Source organism: Drosophila kikkawai, chromosome 3R (assembly GCF_030179895.1).
Source record: "Drosophila kikkawai strain 14028-0561.14 chromosome 3R, DkikHiC1v2, whole genome shotgun sequence".
Taxonomy (NCBI): domain Eukaryota; kingdom Metazoa; phylum Arthropoda; class Insecta; order Diptera; family Drosophilidae; genus Drosophila; species Drosophila kikkawai.
Window position 1 is genome coordinate 16,685,082 of NC_091731.1, and position 22,347 is coordinate 16,707,428.

At 39.8% G+C, this 22,347-nt stretch overlaps 2 protein-coding genes and 1 long non-coding RNA gene across 3 annotated transcripts in view; 1 reads left to right on the forward strand and 2 right to left on the reverse strand.

Annotated features, from left to right (window-relative positions):
* The window catches only part of Nlg1 (Neuroligin 1), a 101,236-nt gene that overhangs the window by 57,966 nt on the left and 20,923 nt on the right, over positions 1-22,347 (reverse strand). The gene's annotated exons all lie outside the window — the stretch shown is intronic.
* Nlg3 (Neuroligin 3) overlaps positions 1-22,347 on the forward strand; it is a 70,313-nt gene that overhangs the window by 2,791 nt on the left and 45,175 nt on the right. The window lies entirely within an intron of this gene.
* LOC121501882 (uncharacterized) lies at positions 3,968-8,056 on the reverse strand. The gene is made up of 2 exons (XR_005990711.2): positions 7,910-8,056; positions 3,968-4,332 (listed from the first exon to the last, which is right to left on the reverse strand). It is a non-coding gene; the product is annotated as an uncharacterized lncRNA (long non-coding RNA).

Genomic DNA, 22,347 nt, shown 5'->3' on the forward strand with positions numbered 1-22,347 from the left:
CCTTGTCAAAAGGCAAGAGTTTGATATATTTGCGGCTGGCGAATGCCAAAACTACACGCAATCGGAATACTAAGACCGCAATTGAAGGTATTTGAATAATAGTAGGGACAAAGCAAACTTGAGCAGCTCTTGCTGGCATAAGTTCACAGCAAATTTTGGTAGAACTTAAGGCCAAAGTTTTGCATTAGACATTTATTTTACTAGATGGAATGTTAGGGGAATCAAGATTGCAGCTAGAAATTGTGAAAATTATCGGGGAGAAGAAAAGAAAGGGAATTTTTGAAATATTTTTAAAACTCGCCTCGCTTTCAAGAAATTCAAAAAAATTGAAGAAAGAAAATTAACGTTTTACAAGATCTCCCACAGTGCTTTTTTTTATTCTAAAACTCCTACTTGAATTCAAGTGAAATTTATACAAAATCCTTTGTATTTGTTCTCTTGTTATCTTGAAGTTGTTGGATATTTATTTTATTTTTAACATCTCTCGTAATTCCCTTGCCTACGCTTCCGAAAAATATTTTATAATTAGGCTCATTTAAAATTCTTTTACGCCCGGAGCCCCATTTCCAACGCATTGCGTGCTAAGAGGAACGTATTTTCCCGGCATTGTTTTCCGTGAATATATAAAAATCTAGGGAAGTCATCCCCCTATTCAACACGAGCATAATTAAATCAAATGGTGGCACACGGTCTCTAACAACAACAAGAGGGGGGAAATCAGGAAAAAAAGAGAAAAGAAAACACAGTAGGATGTAAAGTTTGATGAAATCGACTCTGGTTCTTTCCGGGCATACATTATATTGTTTTGTTTTGACTTTTTTCTGCCATGATGAGGGCAATTAGCAAAGTTTTTTCAGCGATGGCAAACAAAGTGAAGCATACTCTTGCGAGGGGCTGCTGTCGCATGCATAGTTTTATTCTTGCGGCGGACGAGGGGATCTGCCATGTAATTGAATATTAATCATACGCCACCCACGCCCATAACTCACGGATATGGGCGGGGCATTTGCATGGCAGGTTGGACAGGTGAACGAGAGTTGGCCTTCCTGCCTTCCTGTGCATCGAATGCAGGCACTAAAAATAAAAATGGTAGCGAAATTGCCGTGTACCAACGATATTTATTTATGCAACAACAACAATGACAACAAGGACGAGCGACTCCGCTGTGCTTGGAACTGGAGAGTCCACCTACGAGCGATCCTGCCGGGCACCTGGCATCACATGCAGAACCATAAATAAATTTGCTCATATTTCAGCACATGAACAATAATTAAATTCGTTTATGTGGCACAAGGGAGCTGCTGCTAACCGTTTGGTGTGTGCCATATCCCCCCATATTTTTAACAACCCGCCTTGGCCATCATCTTTGTAGTTTTTTCACTGGCTGTTGACATCCATAATGGAAATGAATGCTGATGCTGCTGCAGCCCCCAATTAATTGTTTTTACCACCCCTGAATATATTTCGCCCTGCGATTGGCGGACTAACAAAAAGCGCACATGGGCGCAAATAAATCCCAAGTTTATGACAGACATACACCAGCTGTAATGGAACCGAAATCGTTTTTTCTTCTTTTTTTCAGATTGATAAAATCGAAAATTAATTAAGCATTTATTTTGCCCTTTTTTTGGGGTGGTTTCTTTTAATGGTTATATATGTGCCTCTATATATTCAAAGTTTTTGGAATGAATATAATTTAATAAATGGCTTACCAAAGGTTTATGAATGTTTGTGAATTGATGGGATTTACGAAAATGAATGGGCATCAGTGGAAATATATTTATAAAATACAAAACTAAGGGATCAGCTTTTTTGATAGATTTTACACTTATCTTTAAAAACTAGGCTTGTTTTCTGTTTTCTGCCATTGAATATTTCAGTCATATTCACTTAAGACACCACTTCCGCCTGCAAAATTAATTTCTACATGTTTCATTCCATAAATTATTGTTCTGCTGATGGTTTTACTTTCAATTACCATTAAAAATTCCCCATTAAAATGGAGCAATTTAAATCAGTGAAGCAAATTGTAGCATTCCATTTATGATCCTGTAGCCTTCCTTTGACCTTTTTTGTTTTCATATTCTGTGGACCAAGACGCATATAAATTGTATTGCGGCTGCAATTAAATGAGCAATTCTTTTTGCCTTTCACAAAATAAAAAAAAAAAAAAATGTGATAAATGTATCTGGGCCACTTGGTCGCAGCTTTTTCAATTATAATTATAATAAAAAAATATATACAGATATTTACATAGGGAAAGTAGGAAACAAGACCGCACAAGGCCAGGAAAATATTGATTTAAATGCGACCAGCGAATTAAATTTGCATATATCAAGAGTGCTCCACATGAGCCGCCAGCGTTGATAAGTTTTAAATTTCTGACAAGTTGTCGAGGGACGCATCATCGCTCAAGGCGCTCGTTAAGCTCCGGGAAAGTCAAGCGCTTCAGTCGAATCCGCCAAAGGGCCATAAAATATCAATGCCTGCCTTCTGCCAGCTCCAATTTGAGTCAAGGCATGGCATGAACTGCCTCGAAGGCTTCCTATGACGTACACTGTGAAATACATCTAAATAAATTGGCTAAAAATAATCTTATAATATGCAGAAATATATATTGTTTAAGATCGAAACCTCTTAATTTAAATCAAGTTCCTGAGACCTTCTTAAATATTTTTAAATAGACCTTAGCCTTCCTCGGAGTTAATCCTCTGAGTGCCACGTTCCGGAAATGTTTTTTCACCTGTGCCATTCATCAGTTCACCAGTTCCAATGAACTCTTTACCCATGATTTGCAGACAATCCTTGAAAAAGTCGCGCAAGAAAACATTTTTCGCCTGCGGCAAACCCCTATCCCCCAGTTGCTTCTCATAAATGTTTTAACGGAGTGCCATTTTGAGACAAAGTGTCACTTGTCTAAAGACAACAGCCTCATGCTCGTGTGCCTTCTTTTTTGCGAATGAAGACGTTCGTTATTTCCCCGCCGGGCTCTACTTAGAGAATTTTAATTTTGAAATGCCTCGCAGGGCGGTTGGCTGGGGGAGGTAACTTTGGTATGTTCCTTGAGGTTTTAAGTGACACGACGACGACGAGTTAATATCATAAAAAATATTAAAATTGTGTCAAAAACAAGCGAAAGTCTTTGCCCAAATGGGGAGAGTGGGTAAAAAGTTACCAAATGATGTCGTACGCATATGTTAGAATGTTTACAGACGGATTCCAACTCACTTAGGTAACTTTTTGATGTGAGAGTAATTACGTAAAATGGCTCAACAATTCGGTTTACATACATTTTGGCTTGGAGAAATCAATTCCCCTCGACCGCAGCACATAAATTAACCCAGCAAATCCCAGATAAATATCTATTAGCTTAGCCAGTAAAATCTGCTGTGCCACACGCTGTAAGACATAAACCTCACACGCTGGCCGCACCCATGACTTTCATTAGAGCCGGAATTGTTTTTCCTACTTGGCTTGCCTTATTTATAGTATGTTGTTGTGGGGGAGGTTCTCCTTTTGTTTCACTTTCTGGGCGATAATAAAAACGATGACGAGTATGATATGCATGTGTGGCAGCTCGGTTGGGCAATGAAACAGTCCAAGATAAATGGCTCAGAAACTGCATGCACTGTGGAAAATAAATTTGGAAAGGTTCTTAATTGGGAAAAAGGTTTTTAGTGTTAATGAGAATTGGTAGCTATTGCTATTATAAGCGAAAATATAATATACAATTTACTAGGTTTTCTTTCATAAATCCTAAAAACTATATCATATTCTGATGTTTAGTACCAAAGATCTTAAGTAAATATTTTTTGCCCTGTGCGATTACCGAACTGGAATTCCAGGCAGTCCAATATCAAATCAGCCAGTGAAACTGAGTACAATGGCGGCGCACTTGATTTATGTTTATTATGTTGCCCTGCCAATAATATGGCCCAGGATCCGTCCACGTCCACCCTTCTCGGTCTCCACTCCGACAGGACTTGTTTATTACAAGACAATGGCGTTGACAACGGAAGGAAGCGAAGCAGAGGGAAAAAGAAATATGGTGGCAGAGGCAGAAGCGACGCGTCTGGCAATTAATATTCCGCTCGCTCGCTCTGTCAATAGTTAACTACTTATTTTCGTGGAAAACAGTCCGGCATTCAATCATTTATTCATTTCGCTTTCCGAATTCGAGTGGCATTCACATCGCGATGAGGGGACCTTGAAATGGGCTCCATTATGAGTCTGGTTCGCAGGGCTTGATTAATTGAAAATAAACCCGGTCCTAGGACACTCCGATTCAGTCGTCATCATCAACTCAATGGGGGCAAAAAAAAAAAAAGAAAACTGAAAAAGAAAAACAGGGAAAAATCAGTGGAATAAGGAACCAACTGTGGCAACTATTAATGCCCATCGCTGTGCAGTGCATAACAATGGGGATGCACATGAAGGGGAAATGAAACTTTTGTGGTGCATCATCCAATGACGACAATGACATTGGCAGAACAAAACGAGACTCGGTCTGTGTGCAATAATTTTTAATCCGGCATTGTAGCACATGAATTTCCATAATTACTGGCAAAAGTTTTCAGTTGCAGTTATCTTTTTTTTTGGGCGCCTGCTAACCTTGAAACGAATTTAAAGCCGCTTTTGTGCCACACCAACGGGTCGTATGCGTGATTTTTATGCAAATATCCAAACAATACGCAGCAAGCGGATCCACAAACAAATACCGTTTCTCTTAGTTTTTTCTGGCTTCAAAAGGAAAGCTTTAGAGAGCGTTGGAGTGTGAAAACGCAGGCTTTAAATAAATTAAATGTAATGCGGAAAGTGTGTATGAAATGGTTTCTGGGCTAATTTCGAATTCTATATTGATTCTATGTAATTTACCAGTAATTGTATAAATAAATTGAACGATTTTCTACTTAAAACATTCATTTTTGATGACCCCAGTTCATAGTGAGTACAATGGCAAAGTTTATGGAATTAATTAAGTTAATAAATCCACTCAGATTTCCTTTCTGGCCCTGCCTTATACAGTCCCACAAAAAGTGTTAAATGTGTCTTGCCATTTTTCCTTATTTTTTTCTTCTGCCAAACCCTGACTCGCTGACTGATTGTCTCATTGTGACCAACAGACACACTGACTGACATCTGATGTTCATTGTCAAAAATGCATCACAGCATCCCAGCAGCCCGGCATCAAGAGCTCAGCGGCGGGTAGAACTGTGCTAATTTGTTTTTGCACTTGGTGTGGTGTTTGTTTTTATGTGTTTTTTTTTTTTTTGTTTTTATGTCACGGCCAGCTGGGCAAAGCCAAAGCAAAAAGCGGCGAGAAAGCGCTGCAGCGGCCAAGTGGACAGACAGCATGTCAATCAAGCCCACGCTTTGGCCCAAAAGAAAAAAGCCCGAAATGGTAAAAATACAGAGTGAGGCGAGCAGAGGAAGCGACGGCAGTGCAACAAAGTGTCTTCATTTGGCAGCCAGAAATTCTGAGGTCGAGGGAACGGCGGGGCAAGGGGTTATTCGGGGACCCTCCGGCTGGCCTTTGGATGTAACTGCTGCACCGCGTTATGAAAACAAAATTAATGTCAGGCGGCAGCGGGGATCAGCACGGGCAGGCATCCCCGGCTTAACACTTTCAGGGGTACTCTGCAGAGAGAAAAATTGTGTACTTATTAATGTTTACTAAGAATTATATAGAACAAAGTTTTTCTTAAATGTTTTAAACACAGAAAGTTGAGGGATTGATGTAAACATCTGCATACTTTTTAAAATAATTTATAGAGCTGGCTTCTTCTGTATTAAAAATCTATTCTAAAAGAGTTCATAATTTAAAAACCATTTTCTTCCCGTGTGTGTAACAGCTTTCGTCCATCAAAGAACTTAGCTTTCGTCCTTTTATTCACATTTTTTGCACTGCCACTGATGCTGTTTCTGCTGGCGACCTTGTTAATGACAAACAATATACATAGTTTGTGCGATGCTTTTTCATCTGACAAATGGCCGCTCGGAGGCTAGAGGAGCCGTCTCCGAGCAAATTCACAGCATCAGGCGTTCGTCAGCAGCAGGACAGGGCTTTCCCAGTTTCCCCCGTTTCCCCCATTTTGCCCAGGGAACTCCTCATGTTGTCTGTGTCGGGTCCGGGTCATTTTATGTGCGCAATAAAAAAATGAAGCCGCTCCTCGGGCTCCTCGAGCTGGCAGCATAAATAGGCGGGCATTATAAACAAAATGTTTGCACAGTAAAAAAAATTAAAAATCTAAAATAGATTTAAGATTTACAAATATATTTATATTTTATATATATTTTCTCACTTGCAAACAATATAACAAATTATAAAATATGAAGATTACCTTCATTAAAGCCCAAATTAACTAATTCAATTAAGGATTTGTCATCTCCTTTCTAAATCTAGGATTGTCCTTAGCCTTAAACTTAATGAAGATACCAAATATATTAGCTTTCTATTGAAAAATATACATTTTCAAGGCAGGAAAAAACTTTTCTAAAATACTTTTGTCAGTGCACAAAGTTGTCCAACTGAATGCTAACCCCATTGCCTAGTTTCCTGTCCAACGGAAATGTCAACAGCAAGAACAACAACAAGCACAGCTTGCCTTTGGACTCATTTTTTATAGCTCGAATTATGCAAAAAAAATTTTCCGTCTTTTTATTGGCGTAACAAAAATGTTTTTAATACGCAATGGTCTGGAACCAGAGTGATAAGCTTAAATTACAAGCAAACCTTCCACATACAACGGCAAGTACATAGATGTTTAAGGAATATATCTATGTGGATATATATGTATATTTCTCCCTTTAGCAGTTTATTTTGCTGGGCAGGCTGCTGTGCTTCAGTTCTATTTGAGGCCTGGCCAAAATTTCCCATAAAATATGGGTCAGCCCGCTGTTGATTGAGTTCTGGTGGGGGCTCTTTGGCTCAGATTCTGGCCAGTCGGACAGTCTGGCATGTGAATTAAGTTGTGAGCGGGTGTTGGCCGGGGGAAATGGAAAGATAATACAAACACAAGAGCAGAAATGGGAAAAAAAGTGAAGGGGTAAAAGTGAAAATGAAATAAGCAAGAGATGGCTCTGTTTACTTGGCACGTGTTTGGCCAAATTTGTTGCCTTAGTTTTGAGGGCAACGCCAAACTGTTAATACGATGGACAAAAAAGGTGAGTCCTTCGAAGGTGACAAAGCAAATGGTAAGGGATTTTTTGGGGATTTAAGGGTTTGATTTCAAGAGCTTTTCTGAAACTAGTTTAAAGGCTTACTTAAAAAGTTGCAATCTACATTTAAATGTGGTCCCTGCTTATTGAAAATGAAACCAATTCTGCCCTGAGACTTTGGAAAATGTCAGAAAATTAAACTTCAAGCAGCAGCCAGACAATAAATGCAATTAAATCCTGCATACAAATAGGATCTAGCATGAAAACCGTGCGCCCCAGTCGGAGGCTGCGTAATTTCATTGCATTCAATTACATGCTCGCAACAATAAAATCCTTGAACTGCTGGCCCCACATCCTGTTCTCCTCTAATCCACTTGGGCTGACCCACTTGAGCGGCCCAGCACTTGAAAATGAGTCTCCAAGGAGCGCGAGAGCAGCGTCACCGCAGTCCTCGGCTCTCCGCCGCCATTGTCCTTGATGGTGTGCGCCATTTTATAATAATTGCAAGAATGGAGAAAAGTAAGGGGAGGAAAAGCCAGAGCCGGCTGGCTGAGGAGGCAGCGCCTAAAAACCAAATTGTAAGCGACCCTTAAGGACAATATTTCAACACACATTTTACACCCACGCACAGAATTTCGCGCCTTTTTGTATTTTCGCTGTTGGGGGTTGTTGAGTGTAATAAAAGTGGGTATGACTAGGGCGTACTTTATGTTTGTGAGTGCAGAGAACATTTCTTATATACCAAACTTACGCTGATTTAAAATTTTTTCACCACAAGTTTAGGTATATTCCAGCATTGGAACGGCAAATAATCTTTTGTAAACAAATAATTTCTCGTCCTTAGAACAATATTTTGTTACAATTTAGAAGCAAAATCCACAGGCAGACATAACTTATACATTTGATTCAGACAAACAAAATTGAATCAACAAATTGAATTTCAGTCAAGTAATTAATAATAATCGAGTTTCAGTTAAATAATTTTCACTACAATTGAAGGATACATTGCGTGCTATAAAATGGAATGTGTGGCAGATCGCATTTCCCAATTCTCTCATTCAATAGGTGAAAATAGAGAGAAATAACCACTCAAAGACAAACAGACCACTATCAATATGGTTTTGGTTCATGCCACTTGTTCGGTTTTGCTCTTTCTGTGGCCACTACCAGATAGCAATCAACGGCACAGCTAGCACTCAAGCCGCATCCACATCCAAACAGCCCGCCAATTCACAGGAACAATTCCCCCAAAATTTCGCCCTCAAACCCTGGGGCGCTGCTTTGTTGGTTAGCACATGTAAAATGCCAAAAACTTTGAAAAAGAGACAAAGCGATAGACATCAATTTGAAAAATGGGCCAAAAACAAGAGGAACAACAAAAAGCAAACACGCCCGAACAATGGGCGACCCAAGAGCGAACCTGAAACAAGAAAATTTTATATTTTAGGATAAGGACAAGGGGATACCCATTAATAAATTGGGTCTGAACAACTATTGACCCTTCGAATTAGAAAAGAAAACCTTTTTGGTTTCTCTAAATTAAAATACATAAAACGTGGGATACTTTTTTATTTCCAATAATTCAAACTAATATTCTTTCGAACCCTGATTGAAAGGGATAGCAAAGGGGGAACTCGAACCCAACACCAACGGCGACGTATACTTAACGTTAGTTCTGTGCTGGAAATTTGAGCAGCATAAATTTTGACAGCCAGTTCACACAGACAGACACATGAGATTGCCCTGGCCAGCAGGAAGCGGGCAATAAAAAACGTTACACGGTTGGCGCAGAGAGTCAGCTAACGGACACTCTCTAGCACCCACACGTGGACACCCTCCAATACACACCCACAAGCATACACACGCTCTTGTGCAATGGGTAAGCCATAACAAATGCTTAGCCATACGTCACTCATACGCCAGGTAGCCCGGCTGGATACCTGGCGGGCGTTAGTTACTCTTGAGCGGATGTGCACTGAAAAAGAGATCTATATAGAACATTCTTGGACTTTCGATTTACTTTTTGAGTATATTTTTCTTTAAATAAATTAATAATAAATTAATGCAAATATTTAAAACAAAAATGTGCCAGGTGATTTTACATCTTTCCATAAGAATGTCATTGTTGGTAATTTTAGGTATGCTTTTAAGCAGCTTTTTTGTTTATTTTTGTTTAAAAAAAACCTATAAAAATAATTAAATAAATGATTTAAATCAAATAAAAACCAATTAACGTGTTTTTCATGTTATTATTTATTCCTCAATTCATGCAAAAAGATTTCATGTTACATCATTTATTTGTAATAACTTTTTTAACAAGAAAACCTTTTTTTAAGCAAGCCAAATATTAAAAGAATTTATATTTATGCAAACCAAATGTTTCATTATAATTATGACTTTTATTATTATTTTTATTTCAATAACTTTTTTGCACAAATAAAAAATTTCTCTGTATGCCTGGTGAGATGTGTCATGCGTACTCAAAATGAATGTCCTTCGACGAACTGGCGTTACCAAAGTGCTGGCTAGCTGGGAGAAAATTCAATAAAAACAAATTGATTGCTCCGGAGGATTTGCGTGCATGCTAAAAGCCAAAGGTAAACACCATCTACTCTCGCCTGCTCCTGGTTCTGCTGCTCGTCTAAACCCCACCTTTATGTTAAGTGGCACCTGACAGATTGTCAGCAGCGGCAGGGCGACAAACAAACGCTGCCAGCTGACTTCCTGGATCCAGGATCCAGGACTCAGGATGGCCACACCAAGCACGTCGTCCGATCAATATTTGGCCATCGGCGAGGATTTATGCCAGCTCATTTGACTGCCTGCTCGCTCCAGTCCTCCCTGACATCTTGATTTGGATGCGAGGAAGTCAATGCCGGCAGGCAGTCCCTGTTCCTATCCCGGCGCAAATTCGAAAAGTAGAAAACCTCGTTTGTTGCTCATTTGATGTGCGCTCACGCATAATTCCATTGGACTTTCCGGGTGTGTTTCAAGTCGATTTATGTGAAGGACAGCAGAAGTTCGCCTTCGCATTTCTGGCAAGGGGCATAAAACACATTAAAGTCCCTTTTATGACCGCCATAAAAGTCAAGTCAATTCGCCTGGTTTGCCCGCCACGGCCGAGAGTCTTGACCCTCGAGTAGAACACAGAAATATTGTTGCAAAAAAGGTAAACATTAAAAAATCATGAAATCTCTAGGAGGCACTAAGTTGGAATGCGTAAGTGATGATATTTCTTACGGACTTAAAATATAAGCCTAAGAAAAATGTTAAAGCAGTACGCGAAAATCTCCACAAGATAGATGAGACTGAGACCCCCTCTGTGTAATATCCGATTTTATACTTCTCTTTCTGTCCTCTATCCGGGGCATCAACAACCAAACAATCAAGAGCCGAAGCTTGACAGAGGAAAAAATAAAGTGGAAAATATTTTAATAGCAGCAAATCACACTAATTCACATGATCATTTCCCTTATAAGAAAGAATTCATAAAAAAATTCTAATTAAAAATAAAATCCTTTAAAGCACCCATCTCTTACATACACACTTTCCCTGGTAATACATTTATTTCAGTGTTCTGGGTTCTCAGAATCCTGCCTTCTCATTCTCCATTGAAATCCTCCATCACAGCATGATTCATTCCGAATCCCTGCCACACGCACACACTCTAAAACCTTAGACAGATATCAGAAAACAATACAAATCCATGGCGTACAAATATAAACATTATTTAAATGTTGCCCAAAAAAATATGCTACTGCAAAAACAAAGGGAAATCTAAGCGCACAGAAGGGTGGGCAGGGGAGTACAAATGCAAAGGCGGCAACAATAAAAAGTGGGACAGTGGCGGGGCAAAAGGCGAAAACAAAAATCAAATAAATGGCAATTTAATACACTCAACATGCCATTTCATAGCTTTGGTTGTTGCTGCTTTTTGTGGAAATTGTTATTGAGGCAACATAAATTTGCCGCACGAGGCGTGTGGCGCAGTTATTTGAATATGGCTGCACAACAAAAGGATTCACAAACACACACGCATGTGGGATATGCTGGATTTGCCAAAGGGTTTTACACCGAAATCAACCAAAATTAAATAAAACTCCAAAATTTACGAATCTCTGTGCACTTGGGGAAAAAACGTTTACTGTTTGATATTAAAAAACTATTTTATTTAAGGATACATCAACTATTAATCAGCAATATAGAAATGAGAACTCGGTGGAGGTTAAAGCTGTGCTTTATTTTATTTTCCTTTATTTTTTTCCCACGAAAATGTGGGCTTGTTTGCAGTGCCCTGTATGTGAGCGTTGTCCAATTTATTTTGTAAGCCGGCGAAAATGAAATAAAAATCTGTTGACCAGCCGCGATTGCAAATGCGATAACAGCCCCTGGCTATAGCAAACGGATACGGATACATAAAAGCGCAAAGGACGCGCAGGACACCCACAGCCAGCACATTTTACTTGGTACATTTTTGGTTGCGCCGTAATTTGCTTTATTTAATTTTGGCCACTCGTAAATCTGAGCAATCAGCGACAGAAGACAAACAGCCCCTGCACAATCAATTAGCATCAATTAAGGTGCTCAATGAGGCAGAGGACGTGATCCCAGATGCGGGTACATCGCACATTCTGCCTCTATATGTTGTGTAGGTAGATATGGCAACCATTCCAACTCGACTGCAGTTGCAAGTTCTTGTGTCGCCTCGCATTGTCCGTCATGCAAATGATAACTAATTAAATGCGACTGGGGAAGCTGCTGTTTGGGTCGCTCGTTTGGCTGATGACGATGCTCCGTTTGCTCTGTCGCCTGCAAAGTTGTCGGAGCGTTGTGTCAACTTCTTGCACAGATAATGAGTTAATGAGTTTGCCAAAGTTCTTGCAGCACAAGTTGGCCAAGAAAAGGGGCTTGCAGCTGTCAGTTGCCAAACGTGGCGGCGACGACGACTAAATGCTAAGGGGATCTCAATGTTTGCCATGTGAACTTGCCAAAGCAGCTTGGTTACAGAGGAGGACATTTCGTAATATGCATTAATTAAGCGTATACAGTTTTCTATTTCTGGAATCAAATGTCAATTCAAGGCCTTTTTACTAAAAGGGTTGATTTGGAAATTCACTCTTAAATTCACTTGATGAATCCATAAAACAACACCACATAAAATAACCCTCTCTACCAAAGTACAAAACATTATGAAGTCATAAAAAAATCATGAAAAAATGAAACTTACACCAGCCGAGAAAAAACACACTAAATTTATTGAGCCTTGAGCCTACGGATTCCGGCCAGGGACACAAACATATATATATATAAATATATTTTCAAGGCACAACTTCAATTGTGCCAATAATTTTCGAAATTTATTGCACAACTTCTTGATATCGCATTGAAATTTTACGCACTACTTGCTGCAACCGGAAACTTTGACAATAAGCAGCAAAGCCAAAAACGCCGAATCCATGGAATCCGGAATACACATAAAACAAAGCAAACGACCAGGCAAACAGTGGGTCACACATTTTATGGGCCAACTCTGAACCGAGGGCACTTAAACCGCAACAAAGTTGTATGTGTGTGTGGCTAAAATTCCTCCCTTCCAACTAAATCCATGCCCCTGATTCCATCTTTCAGCCAAAATCATACCACTCATATCGCCCACCCACAACATAAAATGGGGCGCTTCGGCTTTATGCGAATACTTTTCACAAATTTATTTATACAACTCGTTGCCTTTTAGGTATATTTAATGGCACCAAACTAATAAACGCTCTGGCTAAATTTTAATTAAGACATGGCCATTGACTCAGTCGAAATTTGCAATTGAAATGTGGCTGAATTGGCCTTATGAATACGTACTTGCCGGCCCATCAATAAGTCGCAGTAATAAATACAAATTGCCATTGATTTAATTACTCCATGGGCAGCCGTCCTATGTGTGTGCCTATTAATTTGTCCAGGACACAAATACAGAGTGGTATTTTTCAATAAAAACACTGCCAATTCTTGCCAAGCGTTAGATATAATTTTAATTAAAATTTTCAGCTTTGCCACAAAACTATTTCATTAGAGACATTTTCAGCATAACAGCCACAAACGGAAGCCAGCGAGATAAAGCTGATTTAGAGCAGGAAAAGGTGAAACAATAAAGATTATTTTAACTAAATATTTATATATTGTTTGCTAGAGTTTTTAAAGTTATTAAAAATATACTTTTCAGGTTTTTAAATTCAAACATTAAACTTAAAATATATTTAATTCTCCCTGTTTATTTTTTTAGTACAAGTTGAAATTAACACTATTAACTAAAATTCTCGGTTCTCGTCTGGTTGGCCAGAGATTTGGCTCTGAGGACAGCGAAACATTTCAATTTCATGCTCTCGTGTTATGAGCGCTTAATGAAGCCGCAAGCATTTCAGCTTGCCAACCGCATAAAGTCACACGCCCAGCACTTTCGCCAGTACACCCGCACCCTCTGTAACCAGGCAGATGGCAGTTTATTAGCCAATTTAAGACAAAAGCTGCGACAGGCCACTCCAAGTCAACCCCATCTCCAGGGCCACTCTGTTCAGCCCCCGCCTGTGGTGCGTTTTATGTGCTGCGATGAATTCTGGTGGCTGCCATTCATTTAATGACTGAAACACACACACAGGGGGTGGTGGGATGACCCCACCCGCTCCCTGAAAAAGTGCAACTGTTTAAGCTCCAAGGCTGCCCCACCTTCGGCGGGAACTGTGACAAGTGTTTGACTTTGTCTTTAGTTTTCCATGCGCTCGCCGCAGATTTTCTCGGGTCCTGGGATAAGTGGCACTTTCTCGCTCTGGCATAACGTTAATTATACGACTCGTTGACCGTGCTATTAGTGCTCAGTTTCGGCTGGAAAATGTATAAAACTTTGTCACACTTAACGCTCTGGGGCCCGGGGGCGTTTCCTTGAGTTTTCCTCGGTCCTTGCCGGGGATTGTTGACTGCTCTTGAAGCCCGACATTAACAAAAGCTCTCCGTCTCTCCTTTCAGGTATGTGAAGATTGTGGAACTGAGTGTGCAGCAAAAAGGTAAAATATTAATTGAATTACTCCGCCTGTTGGCCGCAAAGCCACATTCGCCACAGTCAGGCCAAATATTTGACAGAGGCAGCAGCTGGAAGCCGAAGTAAATTCAGCACACAGCCGCAGGCAGGATCCTGAAGGTCCTGCTGATGCCGATGCCAAAATGCAAATCAGTCAAACGCATTTCATGCATGCCTGGCACTTTGCCCCTTCTGTTGCCGGGAAAGCAGGCTAAGTGAAAATTACAAGGCGGAGTCGGGCAGATAATGCAGGATGCCAAACCGCAGTCAGACAAAAGGGCTTTCTGAGTGCGGTTTACTTTGGAGAATTTTGCCAGCATCTCCTGCTTATTATTATTGGGGCGAAGGATGCGGCATCCAAAGATGCTTTTGAAGATGCAGCTTAGTTGCCGTTTTTCATGTCGAAGCACATCTAAGTGGAGGTCTTGGAAAGTTTTCCTATTTTCCAATTCAATTTCATTGCAAAAAGTGCTCTCGAAACAGTTTGTTGGGAATTTTCGTTAGAAATAATTGGGTAAACCTCGGTAGGAGTATTGTGTATTTATAGCTGAAAGCGATTTAGAGCAAGAATATTTAAAAATGGGGTTCTCAATAGTATTCTTCACATTCTCATTAAGCTTATCTTCAGAGCATCCCAAAACCCACTCAATGCTCTCGTTCAAGTCTGTATAAAGTTCCCTTTGTTTGCCCAACTTATTCCATATTCCGTATTTGTTTCACTTAAGAACAGCCATCGACAGCTTTTCGCACTTTGCTTGCACGAGTATTCCGCAGACACTGCTATTCTATCATTTATTATTAAATAATTGAATAAATGAAGAAGCACATTTGTGTGCGAAGCAGCTAAATTTATAATGCATTGCGGCTACCTGCCTGCCTGGCTGGCTGGCTGCTGTTGCGGTTAATGAGACTGCCAGCCGGCGGTTGAGGTTGACCTGCCGATACCACACTCCAGATACACCGGATACACCCATATCCTCATATCCTTTTCGCACGTGGCGCCCACCTGGGACATTGTATAGTTTATACGGGTTCCTTTTCATTAGATTGCGTAATCTTTGCCAGAAACAGAACCCGAAACTGTATATACACACACGTATTGGCTTTGTAATATTTCATTTTGCCAGCAAGTATCCTTAATTATTTATAACGATACACACAAACGCACTTGGGAGCAGAGGGGATGCTTGCAACTTTGGCAAATAATTGAATATTTAAGTTGCATCCAGCTGGGTGCCTACATAGTCTCGGCAATCAGCTAATATTTATTGGTATCTCACAGATACATGCCCTCTGTAATCACAAGATAAAGCAGCTGCTGTCGGCTCTTGTTTTCATTTTGCATGTTATTTTAATGAAGTGAATGCGGTGCGTTTATATTAAGCCTTTGTCGAATGGCATTAATATAGATTGCCCAACCGAGATATGCATATTTATGTATCTGCAGGGGTCGCCTCCTCATCGCTCTCGGAAATATTCATAGAGTCTGCCCCAATTTGCCATCAATGTGTCACGTTATATTTGAAAGCTTCTTAGAAACTTGAACTCGTAAAACTCTGCCCCACAAAATACGAGTGTGATACAAAAGTTAAACACACGTGGCCAGGACAAAAAAAGTGGAAAAATAAATTGGAGGGGCGGCGGAGAAGAGAAGAAAACATTCAAATCGTTGCAAAAATCAGGCCAAGCTCGTGCACCCGTGCTCTCGTGCCTTCATTTTCCGGGCAGACGAGCGTAGGATACGGATACGGATTGGGGTTTCTGGTTCGCCACAGCCACAGTGCGGGAATATCTATGCCACTCTACATATTATTTTTGTTTATTTTCCAGGTCTTTGGGGAGGCATAAATAATAAGCAGCTGCATTTGCCATCGGAAAAGCTGAAATTCTGTGCGGCTCTGTTAAATATTTATCCGTTGCGTGGCTGCTTTAGCGCGTGACAAATATAATGGCATCACTTCTCACGCTGACAGTGGCCGGCGGAGTCTGTTGGCTGTTTAAATGGCTAAGTGCACTGGACAGATTTCGGCCCTCACAATAAATGGTGTTAGCTTTCCCTTACACTAGCCGAAACTCTCTACGTTTTGGCTTTAATATTGTTAAGCTAAAGGAAAAGTAACCTGGACAAGTTATCTCATTTCTAATTTGAACCTTTATATAAATAGATTCTACCATTTATTTAGTATAACCACTAAGAGCGTCTCAATCTTATAGTATAGTTTTATAGTATAGCTTTATAGCTCTAAAATGTTCATAAATTTGTCACTGTGTCTCTCCTTCGATTGCTATCTTTAGGTAGTACACGTCCTGTCTGGTTTCTGGGCATTGTGCGTGCTTCACATGCAAATGCTATTAGGGTGTCTGGCCGGCGGCATGTCTGCGCTTTAATTATGCTGCAAACTTGCCGCACTCGATACGGCCGGAGAGGACTAAAAACCAGTGTGCAGGGCAGCATTTATAAGCGTATGCCTTGGCCACAATTAGCAAAAGTTGCTGCAGGTGCTTTATGCACAAGGTGCCCTCGGCTCAGACTAGGGGAACTCATTCCCTCCGTCGCCACTTTGAAAATAACCCTCCTGGCTGCTGTTGTATCTATATTTTCATCGGAGAAGCAGCCCCTCCTCCACAGCTTGGCACATAATGAAACTTGATTTAGCTGACAGCAAAAAGTCACGTACAATGGTGCGTATTAGTAATCTTGTGTTAACTTTGTTAGCAAGCACTTGAGCATGTCGCAACGGAAAAGTTCCTTCCACAGATACATGCATACGTATACACGCACACATTGAGAAAGGAAAAACCCGAATATAGTAAAAATACACAAGTGTGTGAGTGCCGGCTTGTGCATTTTAACTGGGTTAGTGCATAGTTTCATAAACTTGACCAACTTGATTGACAAAAGGTTGCCTTCCAGCCAACCAGAATGTTGCTGGTTTCGACTTTAAAATGTGAAATAAAAACAAGAAAGGAAGCTAACTTCGGCACACCGAAGTTTGTATACCCTTGCAGATTGGTTTTGATGTTTGTATTATAAATTTAAATGCTGAAAACACTCACAAAACAGAGTTTCATTACATTTTACTTATACTTATTATGTTTACAGTTTGACAGTTACAGTTTTACATTCCCAGCTTTACATTTTCTCCACATTTACAGATCGTTTATATGACAGCTATAAGAATATGTTGAAAAACAACGAAGTTATAATTTTTTTCCTATTATCTTTCCGATCGTTCCTAAGGCAGCTATAAGATATAGTCGTCCGATTTTCATAAAATTTTTACCAAAATTCTGTAATAATATAAAATGGCTATATCTCAAAAATGATGCAAAAATATTGAAAAACAGCCAAGTTATCATTTTTTTTCTAAAAATTTATCGAACATTTGTATGGGAGCTATATGATATAGTCGTCCGATCCGGCCCGTTCCGACATATATAGCAGTGAGAGTATATAGAAGACTCTATGCAAAGTTTCATTCAGATAGCTTTAAAACTGAGGGACTAGTTTGCGTAGAAACAGACAGACGGACAGACGGACAGACGGACAGATGGACAGACGGACAGACGGACATGGCTAGATCGACTCGGCTGTTGATGCTGATCAAGAATATATATACTTTATAGGGTCGGAAACGTCTCCTTCACTGCGTTGCAAACTTCTGACTGAAATTATAATACCCTGCAAGGGTATAATGAATATATGCTTTGAGAATTTGTGGACTTTGTTTTTAATATGGGGAAGATTCCTAAAGGAATAAAGTAAGCAAAATAATTTATAAAAACTTACTTATTCAGTCATACTCATTTTGGGCTATCATTTCGGACATAAAGTTAAGGTGATCCATATTAGAAGACTTTGTGTGGGTTTCCTTTTCTGCGGAATTTACTTTTCCTTTATTTAATTTTACGGTTTCTTATCAGGAAATCCCTCGGAATAATTGGGTAGGTTTTTATTCACCTAATTTTTATTAATTTAGGTGAGAAGGGTCTGAGCTGGACCTTTTATTGAGTCTGTTACTGATGGACCTACGGCTCGTAAAAGTTGCCTTTCCTGCATTTACGAGGAAGCAAGCATATACAGTATACACTCTTTACAACATTTTTTATATAATTAATTTCGATTCTAAGACCTTTGAAATATATTTAATATATTTAACAAAATTTTAATTTTCTCTTACAAGTTAACTTCTTTAAGAAGACCTCATTGTCTCTCAGCTGCTAGTGCCTACTGTATTTACTCTCAGTGCTGGAAGGCAATTACATGTGGACCGGCGTTTTGTCTGGCGTAATTGCTACACGCATTCGACGTCCATTTGAGTGCCCAGCCACTTGCTCTGGAGCTAATAGAATTAGAACATAAACCGCTTTATTGTCGGAAGTTATATGCGGCACATATACTACGCGCAGGACAAAGCACTTTTATGACAGCTCGCCGATTTGCTCGTCCTGGAAATTGACGCAAAACTTTGAGGCTCGGATGTACCTCATTAAATTCAATGCTTGGTTTTGCATACGTGTGTGTGTGTGTGTGTGTGCTTGAGTGTAAGTGGGCGGCGAGTGGGTGGGGCTAGGCCGGTCAAGCCATAAAAAATGAAACTCATTTCGGGCAGGAAAATTGCGCGCTCAGTTGACGCACTGCAGGTGCGGCACATTACACCAGGGATTTTCCTGAATGCTTTTGTAGGAAATCGCTCTTTACGATTGTTAGGCTGCTTATGCCTGGCTGGTGAACAAAAAAAATAATATATAGGGTATAAGGGGGAATGATATCGTGTCAGTAACTCGGGTAGGATTATATAGGAAATGTATAATATTTAATAAATATAATAAAAAATCAAACAGGTACTATTTATATAATTTAGATCAAATATCATAACACTTTACCATCTCTTAAGATGTTAAATCCTCATTTCAGAATTACCAAACTAACTGAAAATATTAAAAATAATTTTAACAATTCATTTATCACCGAATTAGCTTAAAACTCTAGTCTATAACAAATTGTATATTTAAATAATTCTAATTATTCCACTCACAGCCATAAAGTACATTATCAACCATCCCAAAAAGTTAGGCACTTGCTAATTATCCAGACTGCTTTGCGTCTAATTAATGGCCCAACTCAACTATAGTATTCCCACTGGAATATGTGCTGCCAGTTTCAGCATTCGAAAGCTCAGACGAACATAAACAAATTTAATTTATGGAGAAATGGTATCACAAAATGTGACTGTATATGGGGGATTTAAATGAATATTAAATTATATGAATTTTGCGTGCCTCTCCGATTTTAATTTGTAACGAAAGCGACGACGAATGACGCTGATACAGCGGAGAGAGCAAACTACAATTCCCATGTAGAGCCCTAACAGATTTCACTTTGTTATGCAATTCCCAGCCAGAAAATGGGGAGCAGCAAATTAGACAGAAAGGAAAGTGAACAGAGAGCAGAACAGAGGAAAAATTGCCAATATCAAGACCAGCCAAAACGGTAATGCCAACAAAAAACAACTTGGGGAAAACAGAAAAAGCCAAGGAAGCGGAGGCAAACAGCAAAAAAATGCAAACAAATTTCGTGTTCCCAGCTAACTAAGGTCCTTGGCCCCAGGGAATTAAATGGCAAAAGCAGGCACAGTCTGGCAGCCAGAAGAAAAGCAGAAGCCGGCTAGTAATTATCGGGGAAACTGCAGGCAAACTGGGACCCAGAATAGCTGGCTGGCAACGCTGAATGGCTTTAAGGATAAATGGGAAGCTAGCATGCGGGAGGATGGAATCAAATACTACTAAACTAGAAACCTGAACGAAAAATGCCTAATGTAAAACTCATTATAAATCTAACAAAAAAATATAACAAAAATTAATCACTGAGAAAAATGGAAGAAAAATAAATACTAAATAGAAATTTATAGAAAGTGTGGAAAAGATGTTTGCTTAGCCACAAATTTAGGAAATTTTCTAAAGGAATAATGAAAAATAAAACTTTAAAGATCAAAGTATTAGTTTTTCTTGGTTGCCTGTATTATGTTAACCGTTTTATTGCTAAAATTTACCTACAGAAATTCAAAATTAATCTTTTCAATTTAATTTCTCAAAGTATTTACTGAATTATTTTTCACAATGCTTAAAATTACTCCAACCTCCGGAGTAACTCTCATGGAAGCCACACACACACACATCCACAACTCGAATCTGGAGCGTGAAAAATCAGCGACACTTGTGCTCCCTTTGGCTTGTTAGCCATCAGCATCTGTTGCCGTGGAATGTTGGTAGCGCCTCAGTAAGCAGCCCCCAGGCAGAGTTCCACTTCCTGCTTTTTTTGTTGCAATGGCTGGGTGGACTCGGATAGATGGTGGGAAGCTGCGCTAACAAGATTCGACATTTGAACGAGAGTAATCCATCAGCCAACGTTGAGTACAAAAATGGATTAAGAAGAAACGTAGAGAGTGTGTGTGTGGGCTGTGTGTAGTGGAGAAGGTTTCAGTTTCATATTGGGCCTCCGGTTTTTCCTTCCTCTTTTTAAATCGCTTTTAATGTGCGGCATTTGGTCTCGTTTTTGCCTGCTTCCCGGCTTCCCGGGGATGTGCTTGCTTCATTTTTCACAATGGAATGAAAGTTCAATTATTTGATTTGACAGGCCCTGCCAGGAACTGGCATCAAAGAGCGAAGGCTGCGAGCATCAGATTTATTCGCACACAAACAATCACCAGCCACCGAGGCAAGCGACTGCCACAACGTATTTTATATCGAACATGACTTTGACTGCACAATTGAAGTGTAATTTATTAACTTCCCCTCATGCGAAATGAGTTTTTCGCGTTCCAGTGAAATCGATAGGGAAAATTCCTTGTCAATGCTTCAAAACAATTGAGTAGATGGCAGAAAATTGGGTTCAATAGATATGTATTCTAAAGCCTTAAGGCACAGGGTTGCAGTTTAGTTAAACTATAAAGAAATGCAAAGATATATTAAAGTCATTTAATACATATCAAAAGCAGCACTAACTTTTATTTGAAACCCATCTTCGTAAGAGTAATTTTTTCTCAATGTGTGTAAGGTATCCCTTTTTATTGGAGTCTCCCTTTAAAAGGTAGAAAGTTTGATTAACCTCTGCAAATTAAGGTGGAATACTCAAATCCTGATATCTATCCTATTGCTACCCTCATGAGTGTGTGAGCTGTGTATTTGATGACTTCGGTTTACGATAAAGGCGAACCCATAAACAACACACTCAGCCGGTTGATAGTCCATAAGCCCAATGCCGCAGCACATATCCCAGCCACCTTTTCCATGGGACTGGCAACAAATTTTAATGAGCGGGCTCAGCCCATCTGCGGGTTCATTTCTGGGCTCAGCCCGCAGCCAAATAAAATGCCTCCTCTCTGCGGTTTGCTCACCCGAAAGAAAAACTGTTAGATTTTATTTGTTTTGTGGGCGATAAGTGGTTGACAATGTAGATTTTGCTTTACAAACAGTAAGCCGAAACAAGTTAAATAAATTCCAAGTTGGCAGTTTAATGATTGGGAGAGAGGAGCATACTGAGGGTAAGGTTTAAGCTTACAATTTTTCCTTTTAACGTGACATATAAATAAAGGTGAAACATAAATATTTGTAAAAAACTCTAGGCTTCAAATGCTACATAAAATAAACCTTAATTAAAATTCTTAAATCCTTCTTTGTTTTAGGATACTCTTAGGTCTTCGACCTAAGTCGCTTAGATATCGCGATATCAATTATCTGTCTGACGCCACAGTCAAATCCTATTCGATTCTCATCAATTTTCAGCGAGTCAAAGGCCCCCAGCCAGCCCAATCACACAGCCAATCGAAATTCCAAGTGTGAGAACCAATTTGCGACTATTAAACGGGCACCAGAAACACAAGGAGCCGTATAAGCCAAAGGGATCGGATCGAAAGGGAAAGAATGAAAGCGAAGCGGAGGCATCTGCTGTGCAATGCATTTTCTGGGTGGTGGGCGTTGGATTCAGACCAGATTTGAATGGCAGCAAAGCCAAAACGAGCAGTCAAGTGGGTATCTGAATGTGTATGTGTATGTATGGAAGCCAATTTCGGGGAACGCGACAGGAGCAGCGACACTGGGAGAAGTGCCACAAAGAAACATAACTC